This window comes from Lathyrus oleraceus, chromosome 3 (genome assembly GCF_024323335.1).
Source record: "Lathyrus oleraceus cultivar Zhongwan6 chromosome 3, CAAS_Psat_ZW6_1.0, whole genome shotgun sequence".
NCBI classification, from domain to species: Eukaryota; Viridiplantae; Streptophyta; class Magnoliopsida; order Fabales; family Fabaceae; genus Lathyrus; species Lathyrus oleraceus.
The window spans coordinates 34,828,644-34,848,934 of NC_066581.1; positions in this window are offsets into that span (position 1 = coordinate 34,828,644).

Sequence of the window (20,291 nt, forward strand, 5' to 3'; positions counted from 1 at the left end):
GCAAACCGAGAAAGTATGTGAGCTCCCCCATCATACTCATCTCGACTTCGCCCTGCATAAGGTCTGAAAATTCTCTTACAAGATTCATGTTAGTAGACCCAAAAATGATATCATCTACATAAATTTGCACTAATATCAAGTGCTTTCCTTGACGTTTAATGAAGAAGGTTGTGTCAACCTTTCCTCTTGAGTAACCTTGATCGAGTAAGAACTTGCTTAGTCTCTCATACCAAGCTCTAGGAGCTTGTTTGAGGCCATACAAAGCCCTTTTCAGTTTATAAACATGATCAGGATACTCATGGGATTCGAAACCCAGAGGTTGTGCGACGTAAACCTCTTCATTTATGTGACCGTTAAGGAATGCGCTCTTAACATCCATTTGGAATAGCTTAAAGTCCTTTGCACAAGCGAAGGCAAGGAGAAGGCGCATAGCCTCGAGTCGGGCAACCGGCGCATAAGTTTCCTCATAGTCGATGCCTTCCTCTTGGTTATACCCTTGCGCGACTAAACGCGCCTTATTACGGGTTATTACCCCGTTTTCGTCCAGCTTGTTCCTAAACACCCATCGGGTGCTGATTACTCGATGATCTCGCGGAGGAAGGACAAGGTCCCAAACCTCATTTCTGGTGAACTGATTAAGTTCCTCCTGCATTGATAAAAACCAGTGTTCATCGAGTAATGCTTCTTTAGGGCTTTTAGGTTCCATCTGCGAAACGAAAGCGAAGTGATAACAGAAATTACTTAGCTTAGATCGAGTTGTTACTCCCTTTGAGATATCTCCGAGAATGTTGTCGATTGGATGGTCTTTGGAAGACTTCCAAGCTTGAGGGAGATCATCGTTTGAAGGCGGATGAGCTACCTCGGTTTCCTTATGGCGTACATCTTTGTCCTCCTCAATTTTGACTATGTCGGGTTGATCAATCCCCGGATCGCCACCCTTGAGTATGTCTTCGGTAGATGTACCTGCACCATGAAAAACACTACCCTTTCCGACGTTTCTCGGATTGGATTCATCAAAAGTAACATGTACAAACTCTTCTACAGCAAGTAATCGTTTGTTGTATATTCTATATGCTTTGCTAGATTGAGAGTATCCGAGGAAGATACCTTCGTCGGCCTTGGAATCGAATTTTCCCAAGTTTTCCTTTCCATTGTTCAATACAAAACATTTGCAACCAAAAACATGTAAGTGAGAAACATTTGGCTTTCGCCCTTTTAAAAGTTCATACGGTGTTTTGTTTAGAATGGGGCAAATGAGCACCCTATTCAGAACATAACAAGCCGTACTAAAGGCGTCGACCCAAAAATATTTCGGTAAGCCACTTTCGTTGATCATTGTTCTTCCCAATTCTTCTAAACATCGATTTTTACGCTCCACAACCCCATTTTGTTGAGGAGTACGTGGAACGGAGAAGTTATGATCAATACCATGGTTACCGCAATATTCTTCAAATAAGTGATTTTCAAACTCACCCCCATGATCGCTTCTAATTGCAACAATGTTTGTATTTAGTTTATTTTGGGAAAGCTTAGCAAATCTTTCGAAGGCGGCGAACGTATCGCTCTTGCTTACTAAGAAAATAGTCCAACAAAATCGAGAAAAGTCATCCACTATTACGAAACCGTAATAGTTTCCTCCTAGACTTTTAATCCTAGATGCCCCAAATAAATCCTTATGAAGAAGCTCGAGAGGTCTCGTTTTTGAAACGATGTTTTTGGATTTAAATGAGATCCTCGTTTGCTTCCCTTTTTGACAAGCATCACAAAGATGATCCTTGGTGAATTTTATTTTGGGGAGACCTAGGACTAGATCTTTTGAGACTACTTTATTTAGTAAATCGAAATTAACATGTGCTAAACGCCTATGCCATAACCATGAATCTTCACTCATTGTTACAAGGCATTTGTTACTTGTTAACGATACTTCATTTAAGTCAAGCATATAGACATTGTTCACACGCAGGCCATTAAACATACTCTTCTTATCATCATTATGTACAATTTTGCAACAATCTTTTGAAAACGATACATTGTATCCTTTGTCACATAATTGACTGATGCTAAGTAGATTGTGTTTAAGACCTTCGACAAGCAATACATCAGAAATAGTAGTGGAAGAAGGGTTACCTACACTACCTTTACCAAGTATTGCTCCACGGTTGTTGTCACCATAAGTTACATATCCCTTCTTCTTAGCCACAAAGTCAATGAAAAGAGATATGTCACCTGACATGTGCCTTGAGCATCCACTGTCGAGAACCCATCTTCTCTCGGTAGTCTCGAGGCATTGTACCTGTGACAAGATAATTAACAAGAGAAGGTACCCAATTGCTTATTGGGTCCTGAGTGGTGAGGAACGAAATGGTTGCATTTGGGCAGCCATTGATAAATGCCTTTAGGAACTAAAAATCTCCTAAACCTACATTTAGCAATGGAGTGGCCTTTCTTGCAACAATAAAGACAAGAGAACTTTTCATTTTGATTGCATTTGCTATCTTCATCCTTTACAACGTATTTATATTTTTGATATGGATTAACCATACTTTTTCGAAAATTTGATTTATCGATAGCAAAGGTAATCTTGGGCTCAAGAGCCTTGTCAAGTTTGGCTTTTAGGTTTCTTACTTCACCTTGCCAAATGTAACAAGTATCACACCCAAAGTTCATCCTTCTACTCCTAAGGTCCTCATAACTTGTTTTTGTGCTTTCCACTATAGAAGCTTTAAGTGCCTCAAGTTTCCTTTCGGATTCTTGAATTTTATGTTCCGAATGAGAAAAAAATTTCTTATTTGAGGCAAGCCTTTTAAAGGCCTCTTTCGCTTCATAGTGTAAAGTATCAAAAGCAGTTTGTAATTCGTGATGAGACATACTAGAGGATTTTTCATATTTAGCATGTCGTACCTGTTTCTTCTTGTTCTTTTGATGAGCAGAGAGACATAGATTTGCATTTTAATCTTCATCACTAGAACTTTCATCATCGGAGGAGTCGCTATCGCTTTCCCAAGCTATGTATGCCCTCCTTGGCTTTAATGGTTTCTTGTGTGATTTGTATGATTCTTTTTCTTTTGTCTTCTTGTTCATCGGACAGTCCGGTTTGTAGTGACCCGACTTTCCACACTTATAGCACGACCCTCTAGTTATTTTTTTTTTAGTCATCATTTTTAGAGTACCTAGATTGCTTCCGGAAGTTTACCAAGTTCTTCTCGGAATGTTGGATGCCGTTCTTTCTCACGTAACGGTTGTAGCGTTTAACGAACAGCCCCATATATTCACTCTTGTCCTCTTCTTCTTCGTCGCTCGATGAATAATCACTTTGCTCTTTTGCTTGAGACTTTGATGAGGAATTCTTTAGAGCTATTGATTTCTTTTCACTCACATTTGCTTTGTCCTTCTTATCTTTCTTTTCGTGTTGTTCCAAGCTTAAGAGAACTTGTTCGTGCTCTTGTAGTTTACCAAACAATGTTGTCAAGTCCAACGTGGTAAAATCATTTGCCTCTTTGATGGCGGTCACTTTCGGCTGCCATTCCCTGTTAAGACATCTCAAGATCTTATTAGTAGCAATATCATTGGAAACAGGCCTACCAAGTGAATGTAATCGATTGATGAGATGAGTGAATCTCTTTTGCATGTCAGCAATGGTTTCCCCTTGCTCCATGAAAAAGAGATCAAACTCTTGTGTTAGTGTATTGATTCTAGCAAATTTAACATCATTCGTCCCCTCATGGGCAATTTGTAGTGAATCCCACATAGCCTTAGCAGTAGGACAATGGGATACACGATAGTATTCATCTACACCTAATGAGGAGATTAGGATATTTTTGGATTCCCAATCATAATTGTATTTCTTTTCATCATCATCGGTCCATTGTGCTTCAGGCTTAGGCACCAATTCGTTGTTCTCATTGGTCATGGTTATTTGAATTGGACCATTGAGAATAACGTTCCATATTTTTCTATCTATGGAATTTATGTGCACCCGCATACAGTCTTTCCAATAACTATAATTTTCACCATTGAAAACGGGAGCTCTATTGTAAGCCCCTTTAGGTTCGTTAGCCATTTTCTATCAAAGTTATATTTTGAAGCACGGAGTGAACCGGAGCTCCTGACACCACTTGTTAGACTATGACACGAATCTAGAAGGGGGGGTTGAATAGATCCCAGTTAAAAACTTGAGTCGACGCTACCAATTTAAAAATTGGTTTTGAAAAATTGTTTTAAGTGCGGAAGCGGCCGAGGAAAATTTTAGTCTAAAACGAACCGTTATTGGAAAACCGGATATGCGTTAAGCTAATGGAATAGAGATAAAGTGAAATACGAATCACTACACTATTTACACAATCAATGATATGTTTCACTTACTAGCAAGCCTAGTTCCAATGATCCAAAATACCAAATTAAACTAGATGCAAACTTAAGACAACTTTGGCTTATGCAAATTAACAAACACTTGGTGTGCATAAACACTCCAAGTGATATTTGAGTTGAGTAAGTAATTCAAATTGACCTAGTACAATATACTATTGTACTTTGTATTCAAACAGCAGTTTTAATCTCTTACTCAACTTATATCAATGTTTGGTAAAATTGTTTAAACTAAAATCACTTAATTTTTAAGATGAAAAACACTTACGCAGAAAATTAAAGAAGACAGAGATTTGATGAGGCAATTCCCCCGCCGCCCTCGCTTTGGGGTACGTCTGCCCTCAATTCTAACCTTAGAATTGAGATGATTTAATTAGATATCACCTGTGAAATTTAACCGTTTATACAAGGATTGCAAAGCAAGTAAACAACAGAACTCCTAATGTGTTGAATGATGCTTCCTATCCTTGCTCCTTGATTCAAGATGAATCAAGACCTTCGATCGTTGTTGCTAGACCTCCGATTCCAGACCCTTTGCTGAAGAATCTTCCGTTCTTCAAACCCTCGGCCCGGCTGATCTCAAACACAACGAATCGAACCCGAATCCTTCACTTCAATATCACCGAATTCGCTACTAGACTGAAGAAGACTTCCTCTTCTCAATCACCTTCACTCAGCTGAATATTGATGAAGCAATTCGTCCAAAAAACCCCAAACACAAACCGGTATTGGAGGACAAAACCCTAATGGTTTTATTCAAGAAAGAACCTGCCACAAGCTTCAACCCGAACCGGATTCTCCAATCACAGCTTCGAACCTTATCACCTTTAATCGAACACGAAGCACATCAAAAATGGTTGTGTGTAGTTGATGTGTTGTGAGATGTTGAAGATGAAGATGATGAATCTTGGACACCTATTTCACTCTTTCTTGTTTCCTTGAACACTTGAATTCAAATTGACAAAATGTTAGTTGATAAAAATGTTTTGACTTCTATTTATAGTAACTAGCAAACCAACCAAAAATAACAGCTTTTCAAACAGTAGAAAGTACTTAGAAAACTGAGTTTTCGCACGAGCGGTCGACCATAGGTCGGCGTGCGCTGACCCGTGGGAAATGCGCCGACCCCTATGGTCGACTCAAAGGTTTCATGCGCTGACCCGTGGATAGCATCACTATGCCATGCGCCGACCTGGGGTCGACTCAAGGGTTTCATGCGCTGACCCGTGGCTAGCATCACTATGCCATGCGCCGACCTGTGGTCAACTCAAGCAAGCATGCGCTGACCAAACTCAAATTTGTCTGAGTTATGCGCTGACCCGTGAGCTATGCGCCGACCCTTATGGTCGACTCAAAGTCTTCAAATCTACAAAAAATTGTGTTTTGTGATTTTCATGCATTTCGTCATGATCACACTTTGTCCACATATGTTTTTAAGAATTATAACAGATTTAGATAAGTAGGAAAAGATATGATAAGTAATGTGTTGCATTTGTTTGTAGACGTGCATGGTGGTCATTTGTCATCATCGAAACTTGTGATTGTGCGTTGTCTAACACTTTGCCTTTACATACTCCCCCTTTTTGATGATGACAACCTGTGCAAAAACCAACGAGATAAACAACATGCAGTATTGACACATTATGTACACTCCCCCTTTCTTTTGTAACCTAAGGCCAAAACAAAATGGTTGTTAGTCTGTTAGTTGTGGTGAACGTTTTGGCTGCCTGCTTTTGTACACTTTCTCCCCCTTTGACAACATCAAAAAGAGACACAGAGTACAGAAGGATTATTCAACATAACAACGAAAATTCACAGGAAATAGCATAAACAGATAATAATATCACACTTATATCATTTCTGAGCAATAGTCATTAATTAAGAGCTACACATGAAAATAAACAAGCAAAACAGAGAACTGAATACATTCAAAATAACAATCAAACTACAAAGTGCATGTTAATGTCTATGTCCTAATGGCGGTGTCCTGGATGGTAACAAATGCCAGGGTTTCTGCTGGGGTCAGCCAGAGTTGATAGGTATTTGGCAACACCGCTTAGATGCTTGAGACTCCCGTCGACCGACCGATCCAAGTCTGCATACCGTTCATTCAAGCTTGTAGAGAGGGTGTCGAGCCGCTCATTTTGGGCTTGAATTTGACTACTAATATGAGCATAAGGCTCATCCTGGGTTTGCATGAAGGATTGAAACTTAGTGTACGTGGGTATAGAGTGAAGGTTTGTGAAGGGTTTTGAGAGTGATTCTGCTAGAGAGAGGTTTTTCCCTATTTATAGAGGAAAGGTTAGGGTTTTGGGAAGATGGAAGATCAAGGAACAATAGCCACTAGGTAGATGCAGTTTACAAGGTAGTGGGTAGTTTGAAAGGTGATGGAATGTAAATGCACACTTAATGATGATTTTTGAATGGAGATGCATGAAACGATTTAAATTTTTCTGCAGAAAAACAAAATTTTCGAGCGATGCGTCGACGCATACTGTTTGATTTTTGAGAAAATATAGAAATTATTAAGCGTGCGTCGACCATAGCCCGGCTGCGGTCGACTCATACAGTCCAGATTTCAATTTTTCACTATTTTGCACATGCGATGACAAGTTTGATGCATAAATAACAATACATACAGCAATAAACATCCAAAGAGAGATATTAAGTATATATAAACAACATCATTATGAGGTATAACTATTTTAATCATGAGACTTTGCAGAGAGAGAAAGAGAGGAACAGTATCACCTCGATGCCGGAGTGACTTGGTGAACGGTAAACTTGTGCTTGCAACAATATTGATTTGTTAGAAGTACAAGATTAAAGTCTTATATGGAATAAGGTAAAACAACAGATTATAGTGCCTGTTCCGAAATGTCGAGAATGCCAAGTTCTCGGCGGATATGAAAGAAAGGTTCAGTGGCTAGCGGCTTTGTGAAAATGTCCGCTAGTTGATTTTCAGTATTAACATGTTCAAAAACAATGTCACCTTTCTCTACATGATCCCGAAGAAAGTGGTGTCGAATTTCGATATGTTTGGTGCGTGAATGCAGCACAGGGTTCTTGGTGAGGTTAATGGCACTTGTATTGTCACAAAAAATGGGAATACGTTCAAGTTTGAGGTTAAAGTCCAATAGTTGTTGCTTAATCCATAGGATTTGAGCACAACAGCTACCGGCGGCAACGTATTCCGCTTCGGCGGTTGACAAAGCAACTGAAACCTTTTTCTTGCTGTGCCAACTGACCAAAGAGTTTGAAAATAAGTGACAAGTGCCACTGGTGCTTTTCCTATCCGATTTGCAACCGGCAAAGTCGGAATCGGAGAAGCCTACCAATGAACAATCATTACCTTTGGAATACCATAGTCCATACTTCGGAGTACCAAATAGGTATCGAAGTATTCGTTTGACAGCTTTCAAATGGGATTCCTTGGGACATGATTGATATCTTGTGCACATGCATACGCTAAACATAATATCGGGACGAGAAGCAGTAAGATAAAGGAGTGATCCAATCATACCTCTATACCGTTTTACATCTACTTCCTTACCGTCTTCATCTTTGTCCAAGTTTGTACAAGTAGGCATGGGGGTGTCTATGGCCTTAGCTTTTGCCATGTCAAATCTCTTGATAAGGTCCAAACAGTACTTTGTCTAGCTCACGAAAGTTCCTTCTTTGAGCTGTTTAATTTGCAAACCGAGAAAGTATGTGAGCTCCCCCATCATACTCATCTCGAATTCGCCCTACATAAGGTCTGAAAATTCTCTTACAAGATTCATGTTAGTAGACCCAAAAATGATATCATCTACATAAATTTGCACTAATATCAAGTGCTTTCCTTGACGTTTAATGAAGAGGGTTGTGTCAACCTTTCCTCTTGAGTAACCTTGATCGAGTAAGAACTTGCTTAGTCTCTCATACCAAGCTCTAGGAGCTTGTTTGAGGCCATACAAAGCCCTTTTCAGTTTATAAACATGATCAGGATACTCATGGGATTCGAAACCCAGAGGTTGTGCGACGTAAACCTCTTCATTTATGTGACCGTTAAGGAATGCGCTCTTAACATCCATTTGGAATAGCTTAAAGTCCTTTGCACAAGCGAAGGCAAGGAGAAGGCGCATAGCCTCGAGTCGGGCAACCGGTGCATAAGTTTCCTCATAGTCGATGCCTGCCTCTTGGTTATACCCTTGCGCGACTAAACGCGCCTTATTACGGGTTATTACCCCGTTTTCGTCCAGCTTGTTCCTAAACACCCATCGGGTGCCGATTACTCGATGATCTCGCGGAGGAAGGACAAGGTCCCAAACCTCATTTCTGTTGAATTGATTAAGTTCCTCCTGCATTGATAAAAACCAGTGTTCATCGAGTAATTCTTCTTTAGGGCTTTTAGGTTCCATCTGCGAAACGAAAGCGAAGTGATAACAGAAATTACTTAGCTTAGATCGAGTTGTTACTCCCTTTGAGATATCTCCGAGAATGTTGTCGATTGGATGGTCTTTGGAAGACTTCCAAGCTTGAGGGAGATCATCGTTTGAAGGCGGATGAGCTACCTCGGTTTCCTTATGGTGTACATCTTTGTCCTCCTCAATTTTGACTATGTCGGGTTGATCAATCCCCGGATCGCCACCCTTGAGTATGTCTTCGGTAGATGTACCTGCACCATGAAAAACACTACCCTTTCCGACGTTTCTCGGATTGGATTCATCAAAAGTAACATGTACAAACTCTTCTACAGCAAGTAATCGTTTGTTGTATATTCTATATGCTTTGCTAGATTGAGAGTATCCGAGGAAGATACCTTCGTCGGCCTTGGAATCAAATTTTCCCAAGTTTTCCTTTCCATTGTTCAATACAAAACATTTGCAACCAAAAACATGTAAGTGAGAAACATTTGGCTTTCGCCCTTTTAAAAGTTCATACGGTGTTTTGTTTAGAATGGGGCGAATGAGCACCCTATTCAGAACATAACAAGCCGTACAAATGGCGTCGACCCAAAAATATTTCGGTAAGCCACTTTCTTTGATCATTGTTCTTCCCAATTCTTCTAAAATTCGATTTTTACGCTCCACAACCCCATTTTGTTGAGGAGTACGTGGAACGGAGAAGTTATGATCAATACCATGGTTACCGCAATATTCTTCAAATAAGTGATTTTCAAACTCACCCCCATGATCGCTTCTAATTGCAACAATGTTTGTATTAAGTTTATTTTGGGAAAGCTTAGCAAATCTTTCGAAGGCGGCGAACGTATCGCTCTTGCTTACTAAGAAAATAGTCCAACAAAATCGAGAAAAGTCATCCACTATTACGAAACCGTAATAGTTTCCTCCTAGACTTTTAATCCTAGATGGCCCAAGTAAATCCTTATGAAGAAGCTCGAGAGGTCTCGTTGTTGAAACGATGTTTTTGGATTTAAATGAGATCCTCGTTTGCTTCCCTTTTTGACAAGCATCACAAAGATGATCCTTGGTGAATTTTATTTTGGGGAGACCTAGGACTAGATCTTTTGAGACTACTTTATTTAGTAAATCGAAATTAACATGTGCTAAACGCCTATGCCATAACCATGAATCTTCACTCATTGTTACAAGGCATTTGTCACTTGTTAACGATACTTCATTTAAGTCAAGCATATAGACATTGTTCACACGCAGGCCATTAAACATACTCTTCTTATCATCATTATGTACAATTTTGCAACAATCTTTTGAAAACGATACATTGTATCCTTTGTCACATAATTGACTGATGCTAAGTAGATTGTGTTTAAGACCTTCGACAAGCAATACATCAGAAATAGTAGTGGAAGAAGGGTTACCTACACTACCTTTACCAAGTATTGCTCCACGGTTGTTGTCACCATAAGTTACATATCCCTTCTTCTTAGCCACAAAGTCAATGAAAAGAGATATGTCACCTGACATGTGCCTTGAGCATCCACTGTCGAGAACCCATCTTCTCTCGGTAGTCTCGAGGCATTGTACCTGTGACAAGATAATTAACAAGAGAAGGTACCCAATTGCTTATTGGGTCCTGAGTGGTGAGGAACGAAATGGTTGCATTTGGGCAGCCATTGATAAATGCCTTTAGGAACTAAAAATCTCCTAAACCTACATTTAGCAATGAAGTGGCCTTTCTTGCAACAATAAAGACAAGAGAACTTTTCATTTTGATTGCTTTTGCTATCTTCATCCTTTACAACGTATTTATATTTTTGATATGGATTAACCATACTTTTTCGAAAATTTGATTTATCGATAGCAAAGGTAATCTTGGGCTCAAGAGCCTTGTCAAGTTTGGCTTTTAGGTTTCTTACTTCACCTTGCCAAATGTAACAAGTATCACACCCAAAGTTCATCCTTCTACTCCTAAGGTCCTCATAACTTGTTTTTGTGCTTTCCACTATAGAAGCTTTAAGTGCCTCAAGTTTCCTTTCAGATTCTTGAATTTTATGTTCCAAATGAGAAAAAAAATTCTTATTTGAGGCAAGCCTTTTAAAGGCCTCTTTCGCTTCATAGTGTAAAGTATCAAAAGCAGTTTGTAATTCGTGATGAGACATACTAGAGGATTTTTCATATTTAGCATGTCGTACCTGTTTCTTCTTGTTCTTTTGATGAGCAGAGAGACATAGATTTGCATTTTCATCTTCATCACTAGAACTTTCATCATTGGAGGAGTCGCTATCGCTTTCCCAAGCTATGTATGCCCTCCTTGGCTTTGATGGTTTCTTGTGTGATTTGTATGATTCTTTTTCTTTTGTCTTCTTGTTCATCGGACAGTCCGGTTTGTAGTGACCCGACTTTCCACACTTATAGCACGACCCTCTAGTTATTTTTCTTTTTGAGTCATCATTTTTAGAGTACCTAGATTGCTTCCGGAAGTTTACCAAGTTCTTCTCGGAATGTTGGATGCCGTTCTTTCTCACGTAACGGTTGTAGCGTTTAACGAACAACCCCATATCTTCACTCTTGTCCTCTTCTTCTTCGTCGCTCGATGAATAATCACTTTTCTCTTTTGCTTGAGACTTTGAGGAGGAATTCTTTAGAGCTATTGATTTCTTTTCACTCACCTTTGCTTTGTCCTTCTTATCTTTCTTTTCGTGTTGTTCTAAGCTTAAGAGAACTTGTTCGTGCTCTTGTAGTTTACCAAACAATGTTGTCAAGTCCAATGTGGTAAGATCATTTGCCTCTTTGATGGCGGTCACTTTCGGCTGCCATTCCCTGTTAAGACATCTCAAGATCTTATTAGTAGCAATATCATTGGAAACATGCCTACCAAGTGAATATAATCGATTGATGAGATAAGTGAATCTCTTTTGCATGTCAGCAATGGTTTCCCCTTGCTCCATGAAAAAGAGATCAAACTCTTGTGTTAGTGTATTGATTCTAGCCAATTTAACATCACTCGTCCCCTCATGGGCAATTTGTAGTGAATCCCACATAGCCTTAGCAGTAGGACAATGGGATACACGATAGTATTCATCTACACCTAATGAGGAGATTAGGATATTTTTGGCTTTCCAATCATAATTGTATTTCTTTTCATCATCATCGGTCCATTGTGCTTCGGGCTTAGGCACCAATTCGTTGTTCTCATTGGTCATGGTTATTTGAATTGGACCATTGAGAATAACGTTCCATATTTTTCTATCTATGGAATTTATGTGCACCCGCATACAGTCTTTCCAATAACTATAATTTTCACCATTGAAAACGGGAGCTCTATTGTAAGCCCCTTTAGGTTCGTTAGCCATTTTCTACCAAAGTTATATTTTGAAGCACGGAGTGAACCGGAGCTCCTGATACCACTTGTTAGACTATGGCACGAATCTAGAAGGGGCGGTTGAATAGATCCCAGTTAAAAACTTGAGTCGGCGCTACCAATTTAAAAATTGGTTTTGAAAAATTGTTTTAAGTGCGGAAGCGGCCGAGGAAAATTTTAGTCTAAAACGAACCGTTATTGGAAAACCGGATATGTGTTAAGCTAATGGAATAGAGATAAAGTGAGATACGAATCACTACACTATTTGCACAATCAATGATATGTTTCACTTACTAGCAAGCCTAGTTCCAATGATCCAAAATACCAAATTAAACTAGATGCAAACTTAAGACAACTTTGACTTATGCAAATTAACAAACACTTGGTGTGCATAAACACTCCAAGTGATATTTGAGTTGAGTAAGTAATTCAAATTGACCTAGTATAATATACTATTGTACTTTGTATTCAAACATCAGTTTTAATCTCTTACTCAACTTATATCAATGTTTGGTAAAATTGCTTAAACTAAAATCACTTAATTTTTAAGCTGAAAAACACTTACGCAGAAAATTAAAGAAGACAGAGATTTGATGAGGCAGTTCCCCCGCCGTCCTCGCTTCGGGGTACGTCTGCCCTCAATTCTAACCTTAGAATTGAGATGATTTAATTAGATATCACCTGTGAAATTTAACCGTTTATACAAGGATTGCAAAGCAAGTAAACAACAGAACTCCCAATGTGTTGAATGATGCTTCCTATCCTTGCTCCTTGATTCAAGATGAATCAAGACCTTCGATCGTTGTTGCTAGACCTCCGATTCCAGCCCCTTTGCTGAAGAATCTTCCGTTCTTCAAACCCTCGGCCCGGCTGATCTCAAACACAACGAATCGAACCCGAATCCTTCACTTCAATATCACCGAATCCGCTACTAGACTGAAGAAGACTTCCTCTTCTCAATCACCTTCGCTCAGCTGAATATTGATGAAGCAATTCGTCCAAAAAACCCCAAACACAAACCGGTATTGGAGGACAAAACCCTAATGGTTTTATTCAAGAAAGAACCTGCCACAAGCTTCAACCCGAACCGGATTCTCCAATCACAGCTTCGAACCTTATCACCTTTAACCAAACACGAAGCACATCAAAAATGGTTGTGTGTAGTTGATGTGTTGTGAGATGTTGAAGATGAAGATGAAGATGATGAATCTTGGACACCTATTTCACTCTTTCTTGTTTCCTTGAACACTTGAATTCAAATTGACAAAATGTTAGTTGATAAAAGTGTTTTGACTTCTATTTATAGTAACTAGCAAACCGACCAAAAATAACAGCTTTTCAAACAGTAGAAAGTACTTAGAAAACTGAGTTTTCGCACGAGCGGTCGACCATAGGTCGGCGTGCGCTGACCCGTGGGAAATGCGCCGACCCCTATGGTCGACTCAAAGGTTTCATGCGCTGACCCGTGGATAGCATCACTATGCCATGCGCCGACCTGGGGTCGACTCAAGGGTTTCATGCGCTGACCCGTGGCTAGCATCACTATGCCATGCGCCGACCTGTGGTCGACTCAAGCAAGCATGCGATGACCAAACTCAAATTTGTCTGAGTTATGCGCTGACCCGTGAGCTATGCGCCGACCCTTATGGTCGACTCAAAGTCTTCAAATCTGCAAAAAATTGTGTTTTGTGATTTTCATGCATTTCGTCATGATCACACTTTGTCCACATATGTTTTTAAGAATTATAACAGATTTAGATAAGTAGGAAAGGATATGATAAGTAATGTGTTGCATTTGTTTGTAGACGTGCATGGTGGTCATTTTTCATCATCGAAACTTGCGATTGTGCGTTGTCTGACACTTTGCCTTTACAATAACTAAATAGTCATCAATGCCTTCCTCTAGCTCAATAAGTTACTCCTCTACCTGGTTTTCTATACTCCAGAGAAGCACAAACACCACAACAACAAACAGAGGTAAGAATACGCTCAAATTTATTAATGATACAAAACATATAAAGGGTAGCATATTCACACAAATCAACGAACACATCACATATTTACAACAATAAAATAATTCACGGCAGTTTTATGTATGCAATTTGACCAACACTCTCGACTCAATGCATATGGTACCGATTTGAACATCAGAGGTATGTTACTGATTTTCGTCTATACTAGCTCTTTGTCCCATTTTTTGAACCAAATCCCATCATAATCATCGTTGATCCTCACTGCTGAATCAGTAATGCTTCATTGGTCCCATTGTTGAAATTAGCTACTCGCTTCTGGTCCCCACTTCTGAACCAGAGCTCACCATAATCGTCATTGATCCAATGTTTTAAAAATTGAAACTAAGATTAAACCGGTGAAACTTTCAGTTTAAGGTTTAATTGGTTCAACCAGTTAAACCTACGGTCAAACTATTTACTAAATAAACTAATAATATGAAACTAAATTTTATAGATATTTCACACATAATCATACGTTCACAACTTAATAAATAAATATTTCAAAAATCTATTACAAAGTTAATACAATAATATTTCATTAATCACTTCCTATAAATCATGTTCCTTTGGATAAACTCGATCACTGCTTCTTGATCAACATTCACCAAAGGTATGGCCTCAATCCACTTAGTAAAGTAATAAATGCCCACTAGGATGTATCTTTTACTTTTAGAAGATGTTGGTTGAATCTCTTCAACTAGATCCAACACCCAATCTCTGAAAGGCCAAGGCTTCACAATAAAGTGAAATTCGCTTGCAGGAACATGTTGGATACCTGCATGTATCTGGAATTCCTAACACCCTTTAGCAAATTCAATACAATCTTTCAGAATAGCAAGCCAATACATCCCTTGACAAAACAATAGCCATTTAATCTTGTGGCCTACTTGATGTGATCCACATTCCCCTCTATGGACATTAGAAAGAGCTAGGTACGCCTCAGACTCACTAAGGCATTTGAGTAAGACTCCTTTAGGTGTCTTTTTGAATAATTCTTTCCCTATAAGGATGTAACTCAGAGAATGATACTTGACCTTTCGCTCTGCAGATGTTGTTGGAGTTTCTAAGTACTCCACTATTGGTTTCCTCCAATCTTCATCTCTCAAACTACCTATGGCCAATATCTCCAAGTTCTCTTTGTCTACATAGCCTAGCTTTGTTGCTTCCGGAGACAGTCTGATCGACATAACTCTCCCTCTGACTTCGATTGCATCTTCCAATTTTTCTTTTGAAATTTTGTACCCATAATTAATTTGAGTCAAGTCATTTGCCTCTTGGTTCTTAAGTCGAGGAATGAGTTTAACACTCACCATTTCGAACCTTCATAATAGTCTATTTGCTATTACAAAGTACATCATTTGGTTTTCTTTGACCCATTTGTATTCCTTTGTTATCTGCTTTATAACCAACTCAGAGTCACCCATTATTTCGATTGTAGTTGCCCCCAATTCCAACAAAATTTCAAGTCCGGCTATCAAAGCCTTGTATTCAGCCTCATTGTTCCAGCAGAGACCTTCGATCTTGTACTTGAATTTTGTTGGAATTTTATTAGGAGAAATAATCAACACTCCAACACTCGTTCCATCTCTGTGACTAGAACCATCGAAATATAATTTCCAAGGCTCAAGCTCCAAATAGTTTTGGGAGTTTCGACTATAAAATGGTCGACTATAAAGTTTGCAACCACCCACCCCTTTATAGCCTTTAAAGGCATATAAGTTAGGGAGTATTTGGTTAAAGCAAGTGCTCATTTTCCAATTTGACTGTGCAGAATTGGCTTAGATAGAATGTGTTTAAGAACATCAAAGTGAGATGAAACATACACATCAACATGTTTTATATAATGCTTCAACTTTGTACAAGAGAAATGCAGACATAGACATAACTTTTTCGATCATGCTATATCTAGTTTCTCCATCATTTAGGACTCGACTAAGGTAGTAAATGGATCTTTCGACATCATTTTCATCCTCTTGAACAAGCATGCTCCCTAAAGTTACATCATACGCAGAAATGTACAACTTCATACTTTTATTCCTACAAGGAGGCGACAAAATTAGAGGACGGACAAGATAGTCTTTGGTCTTTTTGAAATCTTCTTGCTGCGCTTTCCCCAATTCGAAAACTTCCTTCTTTAGTCGAAGCAGAGGAGAGAAGGCTTGAGTCTTGCCACTTAAATTCGAGTTGAACCTCCTTAAGAAGTTAATCTTTCATAGTAAAGAATGCAGTTCCTTCTTTGTTGATGGCGCTTTTGCTTCCATAATGGTCTTCCTCTTATTTTGGTTAATTTCGATTCCCTTTTTATGGACCACAAAGCCTAAAAAGTCCCTAGCCTACACACACAACTCACATTTGAGAGGATTCATTTTAGACCATGCTTCCTCATCCTTTTGAATGATTATCGAAGATTATCTATGTGACTTTTTCCTGAAACAAACTTGACAACTATATCATCAATGTAAATTTACATGAATATTTCAATAAAGTCATGGAAAATAGAATTCATTGCTCTTTGATAAGTTGCCCCAACATTTTACAAACTAAAAGGCATCACTAACCATTTGAAGGTGCCTATGGCTCCAGGGCATCAAAATGTCATTTTTGGCACATCTTGTAAGTTGAGTATGCGCCTAAGAGGGGGTGAATTAGGTTCTTTGAAAACTTTTTCCGGTTTTATGAAAACTTGTTCTTTCTTTACTGGTTTGGTTATGCAATAAAACGGTAAAGTACAGAAAGTAAAGAACACCAAGATGTATATTGGTTCCCCTCATAATTCGAGAGTACTTCAGTCCCCTTACCACATGTAAGAGTTTTTATTATAGTTAAACCTTACAGACAAGACAACCTAGTCTTTCTATACAAACTCTAACAAGAATACCAAGAACAATCCTCTTGGATTTTTCACTAAGTCCACTAAAAGAACAATCCTCTCTTAATGACTCTCTTATTTCCAGCAGTCCTTGACAACAAGGATAATAAGGACAATATGAGTTTTTATAAGTTTTTGACAAGTGGAATAATATATCAATTTATTGACTGATCTTCTCCTTTTAAGTAATCAATTTTCTTTATGACATACAAATGCTCCAAGGATGATTATTGATGAAACTATATGAATGTATATTGAAAATTTTGTGTAGAAAGTTTCACCAGAAAATTTAATCAAGAACACTTGAGAGAATTTGAAAAGATGAAAGAAAAAAATTGTTTGAAATATTTATGTGAAGGAGGTGTGTTCAAATTATGGAAAAAATGTGTCATATATAACCCTTAGACACCTTTCTAAATGGTTATAATTCATGAATGAATGTCATGCTTCAAGAACACATTTCAGAAAAGGTTTCCATGAAATAATACATTTCTTTCTGCCACTGGTTCAGTGTTAATCGATTATCCAATATGGTGTAATCGGTTACACCTAAGCCAACGTTAAAAAAATTGAATTTTTTTACTGTGTAATCGATTACCCATAACATGGTAACCGATTACCTACTGTAAAACTTGTCACAGGAAGCAGCACACACAGCTGGTAATCGATTACCTTAAACCTGGTAATTGATTACCATCAGGGCGGAGAGACACAATGTAGTGAAAAATGAAATGTAAGGCCAAATAAAAATATTTAAGACGCCTAAATGAAACATGATATGTATGTATGAAAACCTTGAGCACTTGAATGAACATAGAGAGGTTGAGAACTTTATACCTTAATAATTTTATCAAATCAATAGAAAACTTTAAGACTTGAAATTCTTTTATAAGTGAAGCTTGACTTGTGCTTGAATCTTGAGCCATTCTTTTTGCGATGCATATTTGCTTGTAGAGCATGTCTTCATCAAAACACTTTGAGAAACTTATCTTCACATTCCCCCCCCCCCCCCCCCCCCCCCCCCCCCTTTTGATGATGACAACTCTTTATTGAAAGTTTTATACAATCTTGCTTTCTCTAACAATTGAAAACTCCCCCTTGATCGAATCTCCCTCTTGATCCATGATTGAGAGAATTTTTAAAGTAATTGCTAGTGGCATTGTTAGAGAGACATACAACATACAATAACCAAATATATCTTTTCCCCCTTTGTCATTAGAAAAAGGGATGGGAAAGACTAAACAATAAATAATCATATGTTGTATGATAATATAACATATGATATGAACACATACACAAATAACAAAACAACCAAAAGCACATAACTTAATACAAAACAAACTTGTCCATACATAATAATTAAAACATAGATTTAAAGACAGGAAAATTCAGCATAACAAAAGAAACAAAAAACAAACACAATAATTGTTTTAAACACTTTAATCACTTTTCGACATTTCCATATTCTCTCCATTTTCTCCTTCATCTTCACCACTTTCCTCTTCATCACTAATTCCGGGTTTTGGGATTTGGTAAGGTTTTCCAAAAGTCTCTTAATGGAAGCCATTTCAAATTTATGCTCACGATAATTACGTATCATAGTGGATTCAACTGAACAGCTCTTGTTGTAGAGGACTTCGTTGGTGTACCCGCCTTCTAGAGCCGGTGGAGGAGCATTAAATGATTCATCCTTATACTTATACACGCCATCCTTGTCCAAAAAAATACCCGTATTCGTAACTGACGTTGAGGCATTAATCTCACATTCCCTAGCATACATCTTCTTCTTCGGTTCCCGTTTAAGATCAATTCCACAACCTTCCAAAATTTTGGTGATTAACCTAGCATATGGTAATCCAACTGTTAAAGATTGTTGGTGCTTCATATGGTACATTATAGTGTATGCCTAACTTACTTGAATCTTAATTTTGATATCATATATTAATTATAACTCCAAATCACCAAGTTGGGAATGATTTGAGTGTTTCGGCATCAATACATAAGTAATCAAGTAATGGAGCATCATATCACTCACAGTCAAATTCTTTGCAAACAGGAGTAATCGGGAAGAAGATGGATTCTTCTTGCCAAGAATAGCTTGCTGAGAAACATGACAAATATGAAAGAAATAATTCATCTTAATGTAACATTCCCATTCCGGGACTAACCCATGGTGAAACGCTTGACCAAGAAAAGGAATTCATAAACAGTTTCCAAAAGCTTCTAAATCCAAGATAATATCAGTATTCTTAACTTTAGAAGTGAGGACATCATTATCACCAGGAATAATAACTAGATTTGCATAAAAATATTTAACTAAATCCGGATAAAAATTTCCAGTGCCAGAAACCATAGAATATACTCCTTGCAATCTCAGGAGCTCAGGAAAGTCAAAACTGTGAGAAGGGAATGATGAGAGATTACCATATTTCACTGGTGTAAGAGACCGATTCCTGAAATCAAAAGTAAGTCTTCTAGTTTTGCGAGATGGTGCATGTTGTGCAACTTCTTGAGGTTCTGAGCTAGCTTCATCAATTTTAGATTTTCCCTTATCTTTCCTTTAAGGAGCCATGAAGCTTGAAGAGTTGGGGTTTTGAAAGAAAGAAAATTGGATTTCAGTTTGGGAAAAAGTTTGGAAGGGGGTTGGGTAAGAGAGATTGAAAATATAGAGAGATTTATGAGTGGGGTTTTAATGAAGTTTTAATTTTAGGTGATAGAAATAAATGAGAGAGGAGAAGTTTGAAGGAAGGTTTAGGGTAGATGAAGAGTGAAGGAGTTCATAATAAAAATATTGGAAAGTGGTAACTTAATGAATAAGCATTTAAAAATATATACAAATAAGACATATTTAATAAGGCTAAGGGGTAATCAATTACCTCAAAGAAAAAAATAAAGTGTTCACCAGGATCAGCATGCAATGGATTTTAATATACTAACACATACATATGTTATTAAATATCCTTATGCAACTTTATATGAAGCAAACATGTCATACAAACATTATAAAGGCACACAAAATTAATTTTTCTTCAAACTCATGTAAGACGACACATACATACACTTCTAAAATAAAAGTTTGAGGTAACGAGAGAGTGTACCTTTGTATTTGTACTGATTAATTTTGAAGAATCAAATGTCACAATCATCAAAAATACCAAGTTCCCTTCAAATTTTGTAAAATGATTCCTTCCGGAGAGGTTTTGTGAATATGTCAGCAAGCTGATCATGCATATCCATGAACGAGACTTCAACATCACCTTTGAGAACATGATCATGCAAGA